Source organism: Triturus cristatus, chromosome 10 (assembly GCF_964204655.1).
Source record: "Triturus cristatus chromosome 10, aTriCri1.1, whole genome shotgun sequence".
Lineage (NCBI taxonomy): Eukaryota > Metazoa > Chordata > Amphibia > Caudata > Salamandridae > Triturus > Triturus cristatus.
In genome coordinates, this window is record NC_140593.1 from 1,205,443,691 (window position 1) to 1,205,467,853 (window position 24,163).

The 24,163-nt window shown below is 44.6% G+C and overlaps 1 protein-coding gene across 1 annotated transcript in view; it reads right to left on the reverse strand.

Moving 5' to 3' along the window:
• Window positions 1-21,118, reverse strand: part of LOC146797071 (transforming protein RhoA-like) — a 126,796-nt gene extending 105,678 nt beyond the window's left edge. The window contains exon 1 of the mRNA XM_085629687.1: window positions 20,982-21,118. The gene's annotated coding sequence lies outside the window, so the exon portion shown is untranslated. The remainder of the gene's footprint in view (window positions 1-20,981) is intronic.
• Between the last annotated feature and the right edge of the window lie 3,045 nt (window positions 21,119-24,163).

The following is a 24,163-nucleotide window of genomic DNA, read 5'->3' on the forward strand; positions in this document are numbered from 1 at the left end:
AATACCCGTCCCCTTTACCATAACTTGCGGGGTGAGAGCAAACGTCCGTAGAAACCCTCCGTTCCCCTTTCACCAATAGCGGCCCCAGTTCCCTCTCAGCCAGTTCATGTATAGCAGGCGGTTGGAAGACACGAGTGCCCCCAGCGGGTAGGTTTTGTGTCCAAGATCATTTCTTCAGACCTCCAGATAAGTCATTAATTAGGCATCCATTAAGCGTTGAAGGTAGGGGGTGGTAATCACCGCCGCCTGCCAGCGGGCTTATTGCAGCCAAAGCGGCCCGTCGGGTTTCTCACCCCAGTCTCCTTTACAATCCAGTATTCGGGGCCCCCTTAGGATTCACACAGTTCACGTGGTCCACTACGGCCGCTCCCCCCCCCCGCTGCTGTTCGCCCGACCAGGCCAGTGTACTGTTTACTGAGGCAGTCTCTGTTGCTATAATGGCTATTGTGTTATAATAGCTCTTATCACCGAGGCAGTCTCGCCTCAGTTATTGGGGCGTCACTCCCAACACGCTATGGTGGATCTGCGAGACCGTCGGAACGCCCCTGTAGCCGCCTCTGCCACCCCGATGGGTCACGGCAGCCCCCTTCGCCCCCGCTCCAGCGGAGTCGCAGCACCACCACGGGGGAGCCGCCCGTTGGATGTCATCGCTGCTCCGATGCCCCCACTGCTCCGGTCCTGACAGGGGAAAGAGGTCTGCCACCAGTGTTATTTAGGCTTGGGGAGCCTTTCTCGTCGGGCCGAGGTCTGCTGCGCCTCGCGCCCCTCGCCAGCTGCCACTGCAAGGCTCCGCAGCCAGCCGCGTTGGAAATTTAGTCCCCGGCTCGCCACGCCGGGAGTAGATCCCTGCACTCGCCCGCTCTGCCGAAGTCGTCCGCTCCGCCCAGCCGAGCTCAAACCGGGATGGATGGAGTCCCTGGGACTTCTGCCGCCGCTGGCTTTACTTTGTGGGCACAGGAGCCGCCAGATAACTGTGCGGATTGACTTGGAGGTTTCGCGGACCCCGGAGCCTCCCTAGGTCGCGGCCATCTTCAACGGCAGATTTTGAAAGTATACATTTAAATGATACCATTTCTTTTGACATTACAGAAATTGTTTAGCTGGATGCAAATATCCTTTCTACTGTGGGAATAATCAGCCGCAAACAAATGTTCTACCCCTGAAAGAGCAATAATCAAAAGAAGTGTTTGGGTGTACAAAACAGCTACACACTCGAGATACAGTTCTCCTGAAGACCTCTGGGAGATAGCAACCTCCCAGTAATAGATTTTACAGAATGCAACAGATATCCCCAATACCAAGGAATCTAGACCAAAACCCTAGAGGAAGACTAACTCAAACTCTGTAGAAAGGACTTTGGGTTATGGTCTATAACACTCTTTGGGGGGTTTTCCTCTAGGAGACTGATGTTCCTCCGAAATATTTCAAACATAACTGGTGGACTTCGGTGACAGGAGTAGCCCTCTGTGGTGCTGTTCAAACTGCAACGAAATACTTGCTCGATATGGGTCCACAAATGTTTCGGCTTGAAGCTTTCCCTTCGAGAGGTAATCATACATGTAGGTCCCCAAAAGGTGCAGAGTCTGTTTGCGCCTCGCCTTATCTAGGTTCTCGTTAACCTTGCTGCTACCGAGATTACGCTCCACAGGCTCTAATTTTTAAAAAATTTGGTTGTGCACTTTTAACGACCTTTATGCTGCACTGTTGAGTGATGTTTTAATTATTATTTAATTTCCTTACCGGCTACTCTTTTCCTGCCTCCAGCTCCGATCCGCCAAGGCGTTAGTGCTGATTGTGCGCCCCTCCATTTGTTTTTATGATAGGCTACATAACACATGCTCAGGCAGACGCGCTGCGGGCGCACCGAGGGCAAGCACATCTGCACGCGTCCGGTCGGGCCAGGTGCCAGAGACCCTGATCTTTCCTTCCCAGGTCCCTTAGTTTATTCCTCACTGGCTCTCCACAACTTAAGGCCCATGGCTAATGCACGGTGTCAGACTTCCTCCCCAGTGGATTACCCAGTACCATGTGCATGTGGTCAGCTTGAAAGCCAGCAAGCCCCTCCAGCCTGTTCTGATCAGGTAGCCGCCCCCCAGCTTATAGCGTAGGACGTAACTCAACCCCCCCTTTCAAACGGCTTAAGTGCTTCAACATTGTCGCTCCCTTCCTAAAAATCAGTTTCACTTTTTTAACTTTATTTGTGATAGCGACCCAGACATTTTCATAACTGAAACATGGCTTCATGAGGGTTCCTCATCAGACAATCTCGGCCCTCCCTGCCAACTTTGCCCTTATGGAGATTAAAAGACCTCACAGAGTAGGCGGTGGCTTCGCCATTATTTAATAAAAAGGACTATAGATGCAGTATTAAAGATAATCAAATCCCCAACTGTGAGGCGCTCCATTTCTCGCTTTCTATTTCACCGAAATGTACACTCTCTGAGGCCCTCATTTACCGCCCTCCAGGCCCGTCAATTGCCTGGTGCACAAACCTAGCTGACAATCAGGCGCCTCTCACTTTACAGGCAGCAAATTTCACTACTCGGTGATTTTAATTTACACCTTGAGGATCCCAAAAATAACTTTTTGGGAGCCTTTATAGAGGACAGGAGATCTCTCAATATTTCTCTCTTGAACTCTACAGCCACCCACATCGCAGGCCATCTTTTGGATTCTGTTTTTTCCAATCTTCCACTTAACTCTGCTGATCTTCCGGTCCCCCTTTGTTGGACCGACCATTTTGCAGTTCCTTTTCACATTACAGTGCCTCCTCCGCTGGCAAACTGGTCACCCGACAAACCGCCAACAAGCACTGGGCCAAATTGGATATGAGGGAATTAAACTTCTCCTCCATACCCTCCCTGTTCTATCGTCTAGACCGGATTCTGACCAAATTGCGATACATCATTGGCTCGAAAGTGCCACGGCCTCAAATCTGTCAGGACCGAGGCAAGGATTATGCTCTACTTTCTCCACTTTTATTAACAGCAGCCATTTTAAAGCAAACAGAACAAACTACTATTCCCATGAACCCTTGGAAATGTGACAACAGGCAACATCATAGAGTCCAGGATCAAGAGTGTCCACTGCAGCTCCACCAATCCGGGCAGCCCATCCTGTTTATGGTTCTTCATCCATAGCTATTCCTCCTCTTTCTTCGCTGATTGCAACCAAGATAAGTGCCCTCTCTATTTTCTTCTGAGTTGTGGCCTTAATGTTCCTTGAATTTATGTGGTTTCTTTATTTGCTTCTACCTGTATATGCCTCTGTGAACGAGTTGTGAAAAGGTTGTTGCCTTTCCATTTTGCGATTTATTAACGTTTTATGCCACGTTTATAGTTTCCCGTCATATTGTTTTTCCTGACTTGAGGCATAATTTCAACTTTGTACAGGCGCCCGCTACTCGGGTCAAACCGTCTGACCGCGGGAGCATCTCTGCTCCTATGCGGCCGTTTTTCTGAAGTGATTTCAGACTCGGCGGTGCAGTCCTCCCACCTGCAGGGGGTGCGCATGTTGCGTATTCACCCCACAGTGCGCTCTGCGCCTTCCCAAGAATCGGAGCGGACGCCGTTGGGGAGCCTTGGCTGAACTGGAAAGTGGAGCCAGCTGTTACGGGTCTGTACACTGCATGAGCAGTATTTGTGCCTCGCTGCTTTAGATGCTGCAGAGGTCTGTAGCCCCCTGATATTGATGCTCCGCACCGGTCATACGAGGAGTCAGTACTTTTAACCCTGTGTGGGTGGGACCCCTCCCAGTTCTCCTGTCCTTAGACCACGGGGCTGCAGGTTCCCGAAGTGAGCCCAATTAGGTGCCTTGTACCACCCCATTGGTTGACACTCAGCCATCCTCATTCAGGCCTACCCGGCCTGGGACTGCAGAATACCAAGGTTATACTTACCCCTAAATATAACAACCTGCCATTAGTGTACACGTATGCCCTAACTTGTTCACCTACGCCTGCAGACTCAGGGGTACTTACCTGCGGCATGGAGCAATACACTGAGGACCTTGGGGAGGACCCCCTCACTGCCGTACAATGGGACGACGACTTCTATGATGCAGTGGACGCATCAATCCATAGGGCAGTTTCAGAAGCCACGGAACCCCTGGAAGACAGTCTCTCCTGCCAAATTGCGCAGGCGTGCGACAAGATGGCTCGGGCTGTGCCAGGCACCCCAATCCCCTGCCCACCACCTCCCCCGGACACCCTCCTACCCCAGGCAACGCGCACCCGCGAGGCGGGACTAGACCCCCAACACTTGTGTGCCTGAAACAGGCATTCTTGGACAGTACTGCTCCTACAGCCCCCCCCCCCCCCGACCCTGCTGACTGGGACAATAGGGATACAGATGACGACGCAGGACTCTCTCGCCCATGGCTCCCTTCCCACCAGCCACCCGTTCCCGCTGACCAGTGCCTTTGTGCAGATATGCTTGACCCGGATGATATCCTTCAACCGATTTCTTCGGATTGGGCTCCTTCCGATAAAGTTGCACAGTATGTGGCGAGCCGCATCCGGAGACCCCTGGAGAAGGAGGTCCAAAACTGGCTCAGGGCGGGGTGTCCCCACCCATCCGTGGAAGGTAAGGTGGCAGCTACGTCAGATATTGACCCGCGCTTGGCTATCTTCCTCCAGAAGTTCGTTAGGGATCCCAAAAAAGGGATAGACAGGTCTGGGCGGGCATGCCAGGATAAGCTCTTGGACACCCTGGGGCCTATCACAAAAATCCCGGACATGCGGAGGAAGCAAAGTCCTCCAGGTCCCTCACCTCACCTGAGACTTTGTCTTCTTGGGCACAACGTGCCGTGGTGTTCCTTGGCAACTGTGCTCTATCCACAGATTGATGTAGATCTCTACTTATTAAAAGTGGACCCCAAGCTAAGTGATCTGGCTGATTCCAGGGCCAGCCTGGAGGCCCAGGGGGGACTTTTTGAAAAGCCCTTCTTTAAGGAGCTCGGCAGGTTCGTGAATACCTTTACATCGCTGGACAAGGCACAGTCCTCTATCAAGAAGGTATTTCACCCACGTTTTTTCAGGGGGCCGGCCGAGGAAGGGGCCGCTTGTCCGGCCGCCCCAATAACTACACTTCCACTAAGGCCAATACCAAGATCAGGCCAGGTTCGGCAACTTTTACCCCACCAGAGGGAGACGGGACAAGCACAGAGGTGGCCGTGGAGGAGGCACCTCCAACTCAACCTGTGAGTGTCATATCTTCTTCCCTAATAAAAGTAAAGGGCCGTCTGGGGCATTTTTTCCAGGCTTGGACTTTTATCACAGACGCCTGGGTCCTTCAGACCGTCCAGGGGTTTCAAATAGAATTTTACAGGAATCCCTCACGACCAGTGCACCCTTGTCTTATCGTCTTTACCTCGTCAGACGCCGTGTTAGTGGATCAGGAAGTGCAGTCACTTCTGGACAAAGGGGCAATAGCCAAAACACTTCCCCACCCCAGAGGTTTTGTCAGCAACCTCTACACTTGTATGCTGGGTCATGGACAGACGGGGGAATGGACGAAGTGGGGCGTGGGAAGTAACATGGAGAGCGCGAGGAAAGAAGATGCAACACACAGGAGGGTGGGAGGGCAAGAATACACATGCAGTCCCATTCACTGCTAAAAGCAAAAGAGAAAAAAAAGCAGCGCTGAGAATGTAAGCAGTGGAATGAAGTCATCTATTCAAATAGATGGTAAATAAGTTATGCTATGGGGGCGGGCCAAATACAAGAGGATGAAAAGCCATGAAATCAGAAGCAGGCAAAAGACACGGACAAGAAAGCAATTTGTATGCGAGGGGACAGATGACCTAAAGCTCACTCAAAGTACTGGTGTTGTCCAGAAAAAGTATTTCGCCAACAAACAGCTAAAAGCTGCAAAAGGGTACCAGAGGAGAGAGCCGGGGGGGAGGGGGGATTTGGGGGGGGGAATGGCCTGACGGAGAAGCACATGGCAGAGAGAAGAACGTTGAAACAAAGCAGAGAGTGGGCAGCACACAAGCGTAGCATTCCATTCAGCCAATTCTTAAGGCTGCGGAGAAACTGCACCAACATAAACTTTGATGCGGAGGAACAAACTGATCAACCGAGGATACCCTCACAGGCTTGTGAGGGATGCCTACAAGAGGGCGAAATATTATAATAGGGATGCCCTCTTTCAAGAGAAACATACTAATGAAAGCAATAAATTCATTTGCATGACACGGCATTCTACTTTGAATAACAAACTACGCCAAGCGATATGTTCTCAATGGCATATATTAAACTCTGGACAACAATCAAACCCACTGCCCAAAAGCTATGTTTGTGTTTCGCAGAAATAGAAATGTACGCAACATCTTGGTTAAGACTAAAATGGAGGATGCTAAACAACTCAATAAGAAATCCTTTCGGGTAGCTCACCGGTTAAAGGCAACCACAAATGTGGTAACTGCCACGCTTGCAGCACAGCTTTTGTTTCAACGGAACTTCTATGGGACAAGAAAAAATTCCATCTTAGAGAAATGACGAACTGCAGATCTGCCAATGTTATTTATTTAATCTTGGGCCCCTGTAATAAAGGGTACGTAGGTGAAACTGGTGGAGAATTCAGAATCCGCCTGAGCGAGCACAAATCAGCGATTAAAAATAAACAAAGAGGGGCTCCTCTCGTAGAACACTGGCAGGAGAAACAACATCCTGATACTAACCTTAGTTGGATCATTTTAGAAAAAGTGCACAACCCCATAGACAATAACATCAATGGCCTAAGGGGTAAAAGAGAAGTGTTTTGGATATACACTTCAGACCTTGATTACAGGACTCAATGAATACTGCCCTTGGCAGAATGCCCTATTATAATGACATCTATTGTCTGTTCACCTTCCATCTATCTTTCCAGACAATGTAGTTTGATTCATATGATGTATATTGGTATTAATCACCATTTGGATCAGTCTGATCCATGATAGAGAATGCTCTATACTAGCCTATTTTATCACTATATATTTTTTTCGATATTTTTCTCTGTCTGTTCTACTTAACTGAGAGTTTCTTTTGACCAACAAGGGAATACATAGATGTATAAATAAAATATTTTTCTTAAAACAAACGACCCCATCATATAGGCGTTTTTCGAATTCGCCTATGTTTTACTCTGCCGAGTATCATGTATTTATACATGTTTTGGAGTCCCGTTTGGTCCTCATTATTTAGATCGCTGTTCCTCCCAAGGTGGTCTGCTTTCTATTTCTAAGCTCACGTCAGACAGCCCTCTTACCGGGTAATATTAAATGATTTACCGATATTCTGATCTTTGTGCCACCAAGTGACTGGATATGTATGTACTCTAGACGATTGTTATTTACACCTCGAATTATTTGTTTTTGAACAATTTTTCACGCCAATATATTTATTTATACTTCCAACATGGCGCCTGTAGATATGCTGACTAGCATTCCATGTAGACGTGTGAATACGCATAACAGGTGTGCCCTATCTAGTTTGGTATTTATGTACGCATGCGCGGCACTGACTATGGATTTCCCGACGGATGTTTGGAACCCACGCGTCGGATTCTTGCAAGGACTCACCAGGTATGCGATAGTCTTGACGGGATATAGTGTAAACCTAGAAATTATCTCCTTTAGAATGTAGCCTGGCTTTCAGTAGATATTTATCGTTATTTTGGGTCACGCTTGTTTCCAGCCTGAACAAAATACTCTGTTCGAGATGCCTCCATACCGAATGGACCGCGATTTATTTGTGGGTTTTGTCGGCACGCCAAAAAATATATATTGATTAAGTAACCCACCCTAATGTCATCTCATGCTTCTTTATTAGGTCTTCAAGACCACAGAAGAATATTTTGATATGTTGGTCCGCTATATCTCATTATCTTCACTGGGGTATTTTAGCCTGTTATTCACATCTTGTCTATATATTCTACTTGGCTATCTGACTGGTCACTCTTTCTGACTCCACGATTCGGGTGTTGTATCTGGTTTTGTAAGCTCCAAGATATATTTGGTATTGTTTTTTATACTTATATATGCTTTGTTCTTCATTATTGTCCACAGATTATATATATATATATATGCGGTCATAAATTGTGTCATTAAGGTGCCCCCTGACTACACTACATGTATATATACATATAGAAAGAAACTTTGGATGGGACTTTTGACCACCAGATGATCTCTACCTCCTGCGCCCTGACTAAGATACTGTTGGGCTTTAGGTCCACTCCGAAACGCGCGTCTGCGCTTTTTGTCAGCTATTTACAGTTTGACAATTTTGAAAAGACGGTTCTTATCTGCCATCTTTAGCTTGATATTTGTGAAAATATTTTAATTGTGATTTCTGTCAGTATTGTACATTCGATGTATTTTTTCCTTTTTCATTTAAGTATTGTTGGTATGCATGTTGTGTCTGTATTTTGAGGCTGTTATTTGTGCATCTATTGTACACTTTGTTCTGATGGGGCTGCTTTTGTGATATTTATGTATAGAAATTCTAGGAATTGTTTAAATTGAATATACATAAATATAACTTTTCCTTAAAACTATTTTTGATAAAATAAACCAAAATGAAAATATTTTTGTGTGAGACAATGATGTTTTCAATCATCTTTGAATGTATCACCAATTAATGATTGAATAGGGGGAGGTTTGTTGTTTGTGTTCAGCACACAAGGGAAAGCAACATGGGTGGGTTCAGTTAGCTTGGGGGAAAACACAACAGTGAGCAGCACACTAAGGACAGAGTAACATGAAGCAGGTGGGCAGGTATTTGGCAGGGGATGGGAAGAGTACACATGGGAGGGAGCTGGAAAACATGCACCCTCTTGGTAGCGCTTAATCGAAAAAAGTATTTCCCAAAAGTGATCGGTGAAAGAGTGCAATCAAAGGGACGGTAAAGAGGCTATGTTCCAAGGGAGGGACCAACACAAGAGGAAGGCGAGACATTGAAAGAGTGATAAGCAATGAAAGGGAAGCACACAAATGGTCTTTCACAACCGCACTATTTATGCAAGGCCTATAAAGAGGTATCACCGAGCAGAGGCCTGCATTCTACTGAACAGGCAAAACCCACAACTAGGCGATGCAGTCAGTGACATTTTGGTAAGGAGCACGTCACACAAACATGCAGACCTCCTAAACATTTAAGGCAAAAACATTCTTTAATTGTAGCCTTTTCTGGTCCTGCTGCCAATCCTAACCACTTTGAAATAAGAAGAGTAGAATGCCAGGCTAATACAGTGTTGTTGATACAGTGTTATTGGTCCAAGCTCTGGTTTTAAAAGTTGCACGCATTAGGTTCTTTCTTAGCAAATTAAATTATCCAACCCTTTATTTAAGTACATATTTTGCTACAAACTTCTATGTCCGGACCCTTAGATTATGCTTCTCTTTACTGTAAAATGACAGCAGTTAATCAAAAAGTTAAATATGCATACTACACTTTCCAGAAATTGCAGCCATCAGTTAAGTCTCACGTGTTTTTCACTCTGTGTCCTGCCTATACTTTGCGTCTTTATGCTCAATCAAGGCATTATTTTCAGCTATTCAAGTTGTATTTATTCGCAGATTCATTTATGTACAGTGTTTCCCTCGTTTAGCACCGCGCGCAATGAGAGAAGCGCTCTCACTCGTGGTCCTCCACGGTTAGGTTGAACTTGGGCAGCACATGTGCTGCTCTGCGAGGCGTATTGTGTTCGGTATGTGGGCTTTAATTCCACCCCTTGCTGGCGATTTGTTTAAATGTGCGTCGTTCGTAAAAGCTTGCTCGGGTTATGGAGTATTGGTCTATTACGCTGATCCTTTCTTTGAAGGCTTTTTAACTTTGATTGCGCACAATTTTATTTTTGTGCAGGCTGCAGCATTTTTAGTTACATAACCCTATGAGCTATATATCATACGCTAATGCCACAGTTTTGACTAACACATTGTATAGCGTGCACGTTTTGTAGATCAAATCCCCCCTTTCTGGTATATTTAAAACAACTTTCAGGCACTAATTCAAACTCTATTTGCCGATGACAAACATTTTTTAACTCTTCACATTTTGATAAACGTGGCCGCTGTTTGCGTCATGTTCTTTTTCCTTGCAGACTCCATTTTTGTTTTCGCAATGTTTCTTTATTTTTGGGTTTAACGTACATGCAATACCCTTATTCCAGATGTAAGATTTTAGTAAGTTTACTTAGTAATAGAGTGAATGAGTCTTTTTTGCTTCTAGTTTGTGCACTCTTATTTATGTGCAGGCTTGACGAATTTTGCACAGGACTCAGAAAGAGCTACATTCTATATTCCTTCTGTATACGGTTACAAAAACACTGGTATTTGCGCCTATGAGGTAGGCAAAGGTCCCCTAAAAGGATCGGGACATTCCAAGTCCTCTAAACAGTGCTGCTAGCTGCTTCTCTGGCCCCATAGTTAATTCCTCATTCTAAGTCCTCTAGGCAGTGCTGCAGCTGTGCCTCTAGTCACAGAAGTAATTCCTCATTCTTATACCTCTAGGCAGTGCTGGTAGCTGCTTCTCTGGCCCCATAGGTAATTCCTCATTCTAAGTCCTCTAGGCAGTGCTGCTAGCTGCTTCTCTGGTCACGTCGGCGATTCCTCATTCTAGGTCCTCTAGGCAGTGATTCTACTTGCTTCCCTGGTCTCATCGGTAATTCTTCCCTTTAAGTCCTCTAGACAATGCTGCAGCTGCTTCTGTAGTCCCAGTGGTAATTCCTCATTTTAAGTCCTCTAGGCAGTGCTGCAACTGTCCTCTCTTCCCAGTGGCAATTCCTCATTTTGTCCTCTAGACTAGTAAAAAAAATAAAATAAAAAAATAAAAAACTAATTTACCAACAGCTCTAACTTTCAGAAATGCAAGACCAATTGCATTGCATATGCGTTCTATGATCGTGAAAGCACTGTTCCCGCTAGTTTAAAATGAGCGCAGATAGATGTTATGATCACCACAGGCCCACGGCCGCATAATACAATCTTTCCCCCACGGCATTACGGTCACGCTGCAAGACTGCCTTACACTCTGACCGGGTTTACACCCCTTCCAAATATGTCCCACTGGCTTGACTGGTGGGGCAGCATAATTCAGGTTACAGACTAACCAGAGGAGTGTGATTCACCTCTCTGAGCAAGGTACTAGCCCAATTGCTCCTATGTATTGTTTTGGGTTGTGCGTCGATACCCTTACAGACCACTTATAATGGAGAAGTTGGATGGCTTTTGCTCAGAAGAGTATCAGCCCTACACTGAAGACTAATACTATATAGGGGAAACAGCCTGTGGAGGCCATTGATAACTTGGTGCAACAGTCTGTAAACCCCACCTTAACAGTTGCACTTAAACCCATCACGTTGCAATTTAACAGATATCCAGTGGTAAAGCTAAACCAAAGTCTGACAAATGGACTCACGGTGCAATTTAACAGATATCCAGTGGTAAAGCTAAACCAAAGTCTGACAACTGGACTCACGGTGCAATTTAAGAGATATGTGGAACACCTTCCACTGTTCAAGTGGAAGTCGCCTGGGCCCACTCCGGATGTGCCTAAGCATTCCAGTTGTAAAGCTAAACCAAAATCTGACAAATGGCCTCACTTGAAGGCGTTTGATAAACTAAGTCAGCAGTTTTTAACCTTTGACTACTGTGGACCATCACTGAATCGTTAGTGGAACCAGGGGCCCACCACTGAGTCAGTGTTGAAAGCCTGGGACACCCAGTCTAAGCAATTTGTAGGTCTTTCACCTCAAAACAACCAGAATTGCCAACTTTGGAGCTTGGGATCCAAGTTTGAGTCTCGGTGTTGGCTCAACATCCTGTGATTCTGGCCAAATCACTTAATCTTCTCGTGCTTTTGGACAGCAACTGGATACCATTACATGTGATTAGCTGCGCTCTGCAAATCAGAGTATTTATTTATAAAAATTGTTTTTTACGTTTACACCAAACAAATACTTAGATATTGAAATATTTTGTGTAATTTACAATCAAATGTAGAAAAAGTTTTAACATGTTCTTTTATTTATTTATAGAGTTTTATATAGTGCGAACTAGACCAGAGAAATCGGGGTATCAGAGCGCTTTACATGAGCACCTGTTTCGTTACAGATGGACACATTCATGTTTGTTAGGCACGGGATGATCAAGTGATTTGTCCAAAATCACAGGATGCTGACCGTTGTTGCCGAGACTAACCCGGTGCCCCAGCTTCAAGGTCGACCGCTCTAACCATAAGGCTACATCCTCTCCCCAATTAATTAGAAGAGGAATTATTTAACTCATTGTTGCTTCCTTATTTTATATACCCCGGTCTCCTTTTAAATGTTCTGCCAGTCAGTTGGGGCACCCACATGACCACAAAGCTTCACCAATTCACACTTGAAAAAAAAAAATCATCCCTGGAAGCATAATACCTAGAGAAATGGGTCAAACAGTTCCAAAATAAAGACATCCAGCAAATAAGACCAGACTTCACACCGTTGTGGGACTGGGGTGTGGGCTGAGTGAGAAGATTTAGGATCGCAGGAGGAGTTGGTGAAGGCGACCAAGGAGAGAGTGCAGTCTCACCACAGAAGACTGTGGAAAAGCTCAAGAGTGTGAGTGAGTATATCTCCCAGGGGGTGTTCTGTGGTCCTGCATTCTTTGTGCAGATCCTCTAGTGGTCAGCAGCATCACCACTCCGTGTTCAGTCATTCTCCACATATTCCTAAAGTCACAGCATTGTGGTATTCCATGTATCCAGGCCGATCCTTAGCCAGAAGAGCAGCAACAACTAGAGACGGTTCAGCTTGTGATGATGTTTACACAACACACGTGGGTAAACTCTTACAGCATCCAGCTCATCTACAACTAATAATCCTAGAGAACTATCATTTATTCCACTTGGCGGGTCCAGACAGGAAGCCCAAGCAAACCCCAAACGTACGGCTTCAAATGTCAAGTACTTTGGGTCAATCTAAGATAAGTACATAGCCTTTTGTGTCCTCTTTTGCAACTTCCCATAGGAATGTAGAGAGTAAGACTGGAGTGAGCAGTCGTATGATGTGAGGTGCCCTCAAACAGAGCTCAATGGAAGTCCCACTTTATAGATGACAGCGAGTAACTTTCACCAGAGATGGAGAAAACGTACTGTGACCAAAATAGAACCACATTCACAGAATGGGTCTTTTACAACATGAAATACAGGCAGCCATATACACCCTGGACAAAGACAGCCTAACCGGACCCACAATGATGTGCACATATGCACACGGTAGCCAAATAGACGTTTTTAGAGTACAAGTGTGAACATTTGTACCCAAGAATACAATATACACATGCCACCAACACAGGTCACACTCACAAGAGCAGAAAAGAACCTGCATTAATGAGGAAAGTCTGGTAGGCAATTCTTCAAAAGTGATGCAAGTAAAAGGGACCGGACAAAGATGACACTACCATTACCAACTTTCAACTCAATCAGGTACAGGGCAATAGTAACTCATTCAGAAATGGGGCATATTTTGTGTATTCCCCACCCAGTAGACTAAGAAGGACAAAAAAAAAAAAAAAAAAAAAAAAAAGGGAGGAGGAGGAAGACACCCCCCAACCAGACTAACATCATGATAAGTTCACTGGGTGAATACAGTGGGCATGCCAAAAAATAACCAGGGCTACAAAGCTTTTCAAACCATTTAAAGTAATTTTCATCCTACCTCAAATCGCTGTTCTGTCACCGAAAACTGAATAGACTTGCAATGCTCAACACAATACCGAAACCCAAGTCCTCTCTGCAAAGCACTTAACGCCCATTTACTTTTTTCTCTCAAGCCTACATTCTCCCGCCTGCACACACCTAATTACATAAAGTCATAATGCAACTCCTCTATGTCTCATCGCTAGCACTCAACATACACATAATTTTGCCACTATGTTGCACGGCTTACCTGGAACAGGACTGCTGCCTCAGTTTGAAATATGCCTCCTCGACCCTCTAAGTTTTTCCACTGAAAATAAGTTCCTCCTTGTAGCTTTTGACCACAGATGTCACTTTGACAATTTACATTATTGAGGACTAGACTGTGACTGATCTATATTGAAACACCTTCTTTATACTTCTACATCTCCCACAGCCTAGATTTTGCTTAAAAGCACAAACGTCACGTGATACCAACCAAGTGAACAGCAAGATATGGCACTCTTTGAAACAAGCAGTTAACCACCTCTAATGACATTACAGATGCAGCAGGCATCCAACAGTAAATCTATTTTTAGTGAGCAACGACTGTACAAGTAGCAACAGCCACTTAAGCCACTGTACATCATCATGGCAGTGAGCAGCCACTTAATATAATATCACGGCTCATGGCCATTACACAATGTATCCTTCTTGAGCACTTGTTTACAGCATATCTGTCTGAGAACGGGCGAGCAGCAGGCATGCTGGGGCAAAATAAATAAAGGGACAAAAATAACTTATAAATTGCTGTAAAGGGAATCAAATAAATGAACAGAACACCACCCACGCCAAGCAGGTATAAACAGACACAGCCCATTAAATAATATGTATATGAATGACACCCAAACTGCTAAGTCTGCAAACTACTGCTGATAGTTTTCTATCCTCCTTTCACTGGAGATTGAAAGATCACACTGGCAGTATTTTGATCGGAGGGAGATTGTTTAACCACAATTCTTAAAGTTAAATGATGCACAAGAGCAATTATATTTATGTCTAAATCCTGTTCCAAGGAGATCAATATTGGATCCACTCTAATAAATTACAAAAATATGACTTACAAAGCTTTTATAGTATGTAAAGTAAACCAACCCATCGTTTGTTTGAAAAACTTAAATGGGTACATCTTGTTGCAGGGTTTGTAGACCCTGCACCAGGTGACTAGAAGCAATGAGCAAGTCTCTTGATGGAGCAAACAATCCTTCACCTGGGTCCTCCTGACAGTTGTAGGCTACTCAACGAGGGCTCTCCTGTGTTTCTTTTTTATTTAAAAAAATTACAACAGTAAAATATAAATATAATATATTGTACAACGGTGGTTGCCACTGTATCGTTATAATTAGACCAGAGTTCCTAAAGGAAAAGCATTTTTGTTTAGCTAATAACTTTGGAGCTGTTGGACAAATGTGTAAACGTTTGACAAAAAGGAAACCACACTCAAACCATGGCTCCTTCATGGAATGTTTTGAGCTGGTCTGTCCAAAGGGGTGCAGTGCTAAAGTAACATATCTCAAGTTAATTCCCAAATGTAACTTTACTCTCCGATACGGAAAAAAATGGGTGAACCAAATTTGGCAACAAGTTATAACTTTATGCGGCATGTGTTTTTTTTGTGATTCGATGTTAATCTTCAGCAGTTTGACAAGTTAGTATTTTAAGACTGGCTCAAGTTTGGCATTATGGGGGTTAAAAAGTTAATATATAGGCCACTGGTGCCTAGATGTGGTCTTAATGTCCAAGTCAAAAGGGGACCAGGCAATCCTACTGGCTGGCCACTGATTAACAGTATATTGTGGCATCCATTACAGAACTCATGAATTTTAAAATATATAAAGGGGCAGGGTGAGCTCACCCTGAGCGCCCCCCCCCCCTTCATATAAGGTGCCCCAAATATACTCCTCTCCCCTCGTTTAGCTGGCCATAACATTGACAAAGTGTTGTGACAGCCTTTACAAGACTCTGGGATATAGTCTTTATCGAAATGCATTGCAGTAAATGACATCTTTTGAGGGTCACAAAAAGGAGCACACATTAAAGGGTGACAATAGATTTTAGTCAGAAAATAATTAATTTTCGGGTGGTGTTTCAATCATTTTAGGAATTCTTGTAAATCTGTAGGCGATTTTACCCTGTGAAACATTCTGGCCCTCTGCTGGGATTTGATGAACCATGTTTGAGAGAAAACTTCTCTCATGATTTTCTCAGGTGTTACGAAAGCTTCTACAGAAGCTAAAATGAGAACACATTTCTGTGAGGGAATTAAGTTTGACATACAGAGTAGAACATGTACTGCCAACCGCAGAAGCATCCTGTCATGATACCCCAGTGTTTTGCTGCACAGTCTTCTAATGAACAAATAGAGTAAAAATATTCTGTATTCGTCACAAAGCTGTGGCACACCTCAAGCCATCTTGATGGTGGAATCAAAGCTGTAAAACTGAAATGACTATCCCTCTAAAAAGACTGGACTAAAGTAACAAAATTAGTGATTGTGTTCTGTCACAGAAATGTTAAGTGCTCTGGAAACCTATATCAAGCACACATTCCTATGAGTCATTAATTAGCTTCCTCATTGCTTTCAATAAAAGATTCTGAAATGAGAAGTAAAGTGTACTTTTAACACCTGCAGCAGTAGACAGTTAACTCCCTGGCGAGCAACTGCAGGTTACCGGAGTTCTAATGAAGAACATTTGCATTCAAGAAAAAAGCAAGGCACTTCTGAAAGCAATTTTGTTGGAATAGGAACTGTTGAATTTGAAGCCTTTCCGGACCAGGGGGCTTAAGTAAATGTGCCTTGACAAGCTAATGCAGATATAAAGTCAGTGGGTTAAAAATGGAGGTGGTATGGGATTTTAGTAATACGAGGCATAATGTATTTTTAAAAGGGGTAAATACAGTTAAAGAGCGAGACATCTGGTTAAGTACAGCAGATCCTTTCCACATCCGTTTATTCAGCCTACGCATTGTTTCAATCGCTTAACAGCGCCATAACTTTAAAATAGTAACATTTTGGTATGTATATGTGTGCAAGAAATGAACTTCACACAATAGTGGAATTTGGGTCATGTTCGCGCTATATAAAACCTTTCAAATTAATAAAGTTCGACAACAAGGGGAGAGGAGTTGGCCTACCGGCTAGGGTGGTACACCTCCAATCTGGGGAACTAGGTTTGAGACTCAGCAATGACGCTGAACATCCTGCGATTCTGGGAAAATCACTTTAATCTCCCAGTGCCTAACAAAAAAAATGAATGTGTCCTCATGTAACACAACCGGTGCTATGTAAAGCGCTGATACCCGATACCTTCAGGTCAAGTTTGCGCTATATAAAACTCCGTAAAATAAAAACAAATAAAAAAAACAATTAAGGGTGGAGCATGACAGTGTGCGAAAGGCGAATCCTTCTGAAGGAGAGGACGTATTTTGGACTTCTAGCATGAAGGCCATTGTTGGAGGAGGGTGAAGGATACTTATTGGTGGCCGGTAATAGATAAATCAATGGAAAGGAAAGTGAGGGATTGTTTGGCTTGTCAAAGGTCAGATAAGAGTCATGTGACATTTAAACCAGCTTTGTGTCCATTATCTAGCACAAGAATAAATTGGTGTGGATGTTATGGGGCCAAATACAAGAAGGAAATGAAGTGTTAAGTATATTATGGTGGTGATGGATCATTAGGTCGAAGCCTAGCAGACAGCACAGCTGTCTGGTTTGCAAAAGACATCTTTGGGACATTCCGAAAGCTTCCCTGGGAATGCATTTCACTTATTGCTTAACATTGGCTTTGTGGTTTTTAGCTCGTGTTCTAGCTATTTGATGGCTGTTTTAGGCTGTCCAGGGCGAGTTTGTCCCTTGCAAAGAGAAAAGTATTTTCACACCAACTCCCCCTGTACTCTTCCAAAAGTGCTCCATCCCGTCAACAGGCCTGTAATTCTTGTTCTTATCTTCTCGCATTTGCAGTGAATTCAAAGACAGAGCTTAAATATTAGGCTCTGTCTTCCGAGGGAACTTGGCTTGGGATTTACATTTCCTTCTCTAACTTCAAAGTGGGAGGATTTATGTCACAATCTTGCTTGACAATGGGGGTAAGAAAGGGTTTTTTCAGGCACACAACAACATTTAAATTAAATGTGCTAGTATTTCAGAATATATCAGAGTCTGGAAAAGTACAAATGAAACATTTTTTGTTAATTCTGAAGTAAATAGGAAACATACTTTAATATGATCTAAACAAATCATTACACTAGGTGATGTCTTAATTTCCACACATTAGCGATTGTGCGTTGTATAGTTTTATTATTAAAACGGTATGCCTGTGCAAATGTAACGGTTGTTTCAATAAAAAATGTGTTGTCTGTAATGCAGTGTGCTACTAGACCATACATACTCCACTGCATTCTACTCTGTGCCACTGTACTCTACTCAGCAACCCTCCAATCTACACCTCTACAGTATACCTGTAACTTCACTCTATGCCACTCTGCAACACTGCACTTTACGCCAATAAACTCTACCCCAGGGTTCTCCAATGTCAGGGCTGGATCCGTACCAGATTTTCAAGATAACTACATTTATCTAAATGTGGATATGCTAAACTTCCGGCATGGATCAAGCCCTCCAGGACTGACATTAGAGAACCCTGGTCTACGCCAATGCATTTTACGCTGTAGCACTTAACACCAATCCACTGCACTCTCCTCTAATCTACCGCACTTTACCCTGAAACAATCTAATCTACACCACTCCACATTACTGCACTATACACAAATGCACTCTACGCCATTCTTCTCTGCACTACATACTAATACACTACTCTCAGTACTGCACTCCACACTCTTGCAACACTAATATACAATGCTTCATTGTACACCACTGCACTCTATGCCACTCCAATATGCCACTGCACTCCACAACTACTCTCCGCTATTCCACTCTGTGACACTAACTTTTAGCCATGCTGGAATTTAACATGGCTAAAACACATTGGCAAAGCTAATAGCCCCTGCATAGGTGAGACCTATTGGCTTTGTCAATGATTGTATTTGTAGGTGGGTGCAATGTGAGGAATGAGTTATGACTAGCACCATTAATTTTTGGAAATGATGATCTTGAAAGAGGGATTGCCTAAGCGTCTTACTAGCAACAATGGACCGCAGATTAAGTTTAGTTATGAGTTTTTGAAGAGGAACTGGATAATGCACAAAAATACATCGGTGTATCACTCTGAAGGAAACTGAAGTATTGAGAGGGTTGTGTGATTAACGGTGTGATACAATTGACCAAAAGTAGTCAAATTAACTGGTAGTGTGAAGTTACAATGATGTAGCCATATTGCATTACACCCCGTTAAGTAACAGGATACAGTCCTTTTGCCTTAATGAGGAGAGGAGTGCCTTTGAAAAAGATAATTAAGTTTGGATGGGTGAGTCCAGGCGTGTGGGGGGGGAGCACCAGGACAAGCAAAGTCAAGAATCAAAGGGAAGCAATACAAATGCAGTGTTATCAGAAAAACACAAGGAATGCAGACATTAATATGGGACAGATGGTTAAAGCGAAAGAACGCAGGAAGGTTAAAAACAGGTGCAGTAGGTTTTCAACACCGTACGTGTGTAAAAGATCTTCTGTAGATCTGCTCTTTTGAGCAATGTAAAGACGTGGCATGAGTAACTACCCAGAAGCAGAGACATTGGAGGAAGCGAGAAGGCAAAGGATTTCAAATGGGTGGAAAGTGCCAGGAGTTAGAGGGTGAGTGAAAGAGGAAGTGGAAATGAGAATGCGGATGTTGGAAATGAGGAGGGGAATAACTGAGGTAAAGGTTTGGCAGAGAGGTGGTGCCTCCCAAGAGATTGTAAGATTTTATTTAAGAATATTCCTCTGCCCTCATTCAGAGCTCACACTTTAGCTTTTTTAAAGTCTAGAAGTGTGATGTTACATGGATATTGTTAAAGTTTAATTAGAAGTGCGTATGGTTTTTAATGTGTGTATTTTTAGTTGTGGTTTAACCTGTGTTATTTTGTTATGGCAGAAAGGAGGATGTGTTATGCTTAGTATCTCTTTAACAGTAGAATTTAGAATGGTAGGTGATTCTAGATTCCAAGAAGGTGGGATTGGATGGGAGCTGTGCACGGAGGAGGTTGAAATCATCTTGGTTAGTAAATAAAAAAAACTTAACTCTACAGTTTGTGCCTCATTACCTGAAATATGTCCCCAGGAATCAAATATCAATGCGTGCTTTCCAGACCCAAAACATATTTGTATCTTCCCTTTTTCCACCCAAATAAAAGGAGTGCCCAACAGTAAAAGCCCTCCCACCCCCCACACACACAAACTGACAAAGGGCACCCAACGCCAGACCCACTGGCCTTGTCAATGGCAGTTACAATGTATACCTGACACGGGCATCCTATTTGAGCAGTTGCTGAGCAATTAAGAACAACCCGAAATCGACGCAAACGTTCGCTTTATATCTATCGTAAGCATTAGTCTGCACAAATCTCATTCAACCGCCTGGATATACAGAAAATATTCCAAAGGGAGGTAACGCGCCAACGTATATCAGAATAAAAAAAATACTCCCCAGTCGTCATTACACGATGCATTAAGAAGGGTCACAAAGGTAGCAATGATGCCACGGCGTATCGCAATTCACGTCATTTGTATAAAAGAGTGAAAAACAATAGGATCGTACGACAGCCAGAACTTTAAACCAAGAAAACACAAGGTGCGGTAAGTGCTGAAAAAGTCAACGTCAAAATGGCGGGGGAGGGGGTGGCAGTTGTCTCGTTCAGGGCGGTCGCGCCCTGGCGGGCCACGCGCAGCCCCACTACGCCCAATCACGAGCGAGCCTGGCAGCGGCGGACGTTCGGGCCACTGTCTGGCGCTTCAGAGTAGCAGAAAAGCGTCAGGGCGTCCGCGCGCTCCCTTCCGACCAATCGGAGAGGTCTCGTGCGCGCGCCTGCTTGGGGCGCGCCGTCAACGCGGACATTGGCGGCGGGGCACGCGCTCGACACCGAAGAACCAGTTCACACAACGCTTTTTGTTTTAAAGTCCACTCTTGAAAGAGAGGGAGGGTGTTGGTTTCTCACTAAATACGCCGCACATCAATAGAAAAACAACACCAAAAAACAGCCGTCTTTTCGACCTCGCATCGCGGCGGAGGGATACCCAAGACTAAGGCGGTCTCGACCGCTCCCTCTAAGCTAAGAGATCGTTTCTGTGGCGCGCGCCGGTCTGTTCTGTAGGAGCTCTGCGCGTTAAGCGGCGCTTATTAGTTCTCTTTACCGTCTCTCTTGCCGTTTTCCTTCTCCGCTCTTTTTTCCCCTTCCCGACGGAATCCGCCCGCCCTGCTTTGCGACAACGCGGCGTCGGTGGAGGTTCCGCCTACTTCCTTTGAGATTGTCCAGTGACACTACGGCATAAGCGAATTGGCAAGCAAACTGCCCAATAGCCAATTCGCTCCAGGGCGAGGAGGAGTTCCGGCAAAGGGTGAGGCACCGCCACGGATGTTCCAATCAGAAAACGGGCGGAAGGCGGGGTTTGGGTCTTTAATGGGCAGGCCAAGACACCCTATGACCTGTTCGGAGATGAAAATTACGAACCCAATAACGTATTACATGGGCCATGAGAAGTGGGACAGTCACTGCAAGGAGCCAATAGTGCTGTATTAAATTTTATGAATTGTGACGTCTAGGGCGTGGTGGGATACAGGTCTTGGTTCTGGCAGCTTAAAGAGACCCCCTCCCCCTTTTAGATATTTAAACAAGCATTTGCAATGCAATAGGTCTTGTATTTGTGAAAGTTAGAGCTTTTGGTGCTTGAAAATTACAATGTTTTTACTTGTGTCTTTTTATTTGCAGTGGAGTGATTGGATTTACATAGTGCTATTGCCATTTGTATGACTGTGGCACTGGAGAACCTGGAATTACTGGGAGATGATGCAGTTGTGGCTCCTCCGATAAGGCGAAGGAGCTTCGCCCACTGTCTTGAAACACGGCTAAAATGGAAAAATAAAATTATAATAATGAGGTGTTATAATTTTATTTTTTGTGCTGGGGCAGTTTTGTGGGTTTGGGCTAGGCTGTGCGGGGGTAAGGAGTGGTGGTACCCTCCTAACATTCATGCGCACTTCGCATGTTATCCATGTAGGCTGCATTACAGCCTGGGTGGAGAACATGCCCAGGCTTCCATTCCCCATCTGAGCGCCAAACAGCCGCGCTCAGACAATCACAACGCTGCAAATTGGCTCAGGGGAGTCTGAGTGGTTCCCAATCACAACGTTGCATTTGCAGGGTTGTGCTTGGCATAGGGGAGCCTACCCTGCTTTCTGCTCCAACATATGCCAGGAAGAGAGGAGGCAGGTGGTGGGCAGGCACTTTTTTATTTTTGCGTTTTCTGCCCCCCACTACCAATATGTGGGAGCAGCTGTGACTGCAATAGAGATATGCTGCGTAAAAAAAATAAGTAGTAAATTCCTTGCGAAAGTAAGCACTTATAGGTAATGCAAGATTAAGTAAAGCATGTGAAATGTAAGCAGGAACAACATGGTTGTTTCAAAATAATTATTAAATTGTGAAAACCACCTTTGACGCTAGAAAGGCCTGGTTTTTGGGGCAGTAGATTTACCAGGCTACAGGAAGGTGTAGAGGTGCTTGGGAATAGGGAGGGGTACTATGATATTTTGAGGGGGTAGATGTACCTGGGTAAAGATGGAGTATGGGTATAGATGATGTAGACAGTAGAGGTAAAAGCATATGAGTAGAGGTTCTAGGGTTAAATGTAGGGATAGAGGTGCTAGGGCAAAGGCACAGCAAGGTAGAAGCATAGAAGCGGGGTGAATACACTAGTGGATAGATGGGGGCACAGGTACTAGGGTATAAGTAGTGGGCAGGTGGTAGTGTATTGCGAGAAGTAGAGTAAGGTTAGAGGTTTTATGGTACAACGCAGCACTAGAGGTAAATGGTATAGGCAGTAGGACATAAGATGGCAGTAGGACATAAGATGTAGCACAGTCACGAGGTACTGGCATGGGTAAAGGTTTTAGGGTACAGGCAGGAACAGTAGTGATACAGTAGAGCTAGAGGTGGTGGGTTTAACGGCAGAAGAGGTAGTAGGGTAATGGGTGGGGTGGTTGTACTAGAGAAGAAGTAGGAGTAGACATAGTAGGGTATAAACTGGGGGAGTGGTCCTGAGGTGTAAGCAGAGGTAGAGAGGACGGGAGCAAAGAAAAAACATATTTGAGGGGCAAGGGTCTTCAGGCAGTAGGAGGTATAAAAGCAAATCATTGGAGATAACGATTTGGAAGAATGGGGCACAGGGGTATTGCCATAAAATGGGAATGAGTAATAAATGTAATCCCAGGAAATCAGGAGTATAGGGATTTTATTCGACCTGAAGAAGTGTCAGAGGACAGCAAGGGCCTAGATTTTTTTTTTTTTTTACTTGAGGCATCAGCCACAGTTTCCCAGCAGTGCAGGAGCAGGGAACTGTGGAGCTCCATGGTGAGCACAGCTCTTCTTGCTGTGCAGCCAATTATGTAAATGAGAAAACTGGTTGATCGTGTTTGGTGCGTTCAATTACTGCAGGCCAAAAGAGGTTTATGAACTCTTGTTTCTCCAAATTGATTACTGAACAATGAGCATGCACTGGTGGTGATAGGTCTTGTGGAATGTTGATGTTGCCTAATAACTGGGAGAATGTCATGGTACGAAGGTTCCTGGCAAGGCAGTTGCTGCCGGGACCTGTTCGTTGGAGAATAAACCTGTTCCACTTACCTGATAGTGTCTTCTCTTCAGTGGTGACGATTTGCCACCAGCACCAAGTCTAGTCTGCTCTATTTCCCGGGAGGAACAGGGGTCTGCAGCATTTCCCTAGGCTGAAATGGATTTTCTCTTTATTAGTTGTGGCTGAAGTTCGAGTTGGGCAAACAGTCCTGGTTGAATTCCCGTGCTGCGATCGTTCCTCTGCTGCGTTGCCAATATTTAGGGGGGCAGCACACAGCAGATGGAGCATGCATAGGGCACATACATGGTTGGATGTGGTTGGGCACCGTCTGGTAACCAACAAAAGCCAGCTGCAATGTTTTAGTGTGATTTTTCCCCTGCCCTGCATGTAGAGCAAGTTTGGTGTCAGCAATGCGCTATTGTCCCACACCAGATCAGCTAGCCTATAAAATTGGCAACAAGAGCTTATGAAGTAATGATTTTTGCTAAAGTTTTAATGCCATGGCGATCCACCTGTAAAAAAAAAATGTTCCCCCTCTTTGACATAACAACACGGATGGTGCCTTACTCAATGCACATGGAAAGGGTGGGGAGAGGGAAACACTGCGTTTGTGCGCAGGGTGGGGGATTAACGCGAATCAGGATGGTGAAAGCAACATTCCATGAGAGCGGCCAACTTTGAAGCTCCCATATGGTGGTGTAATAAAAATGAAGCAACGCGCACTGAATAAAACAAAAGGCAGC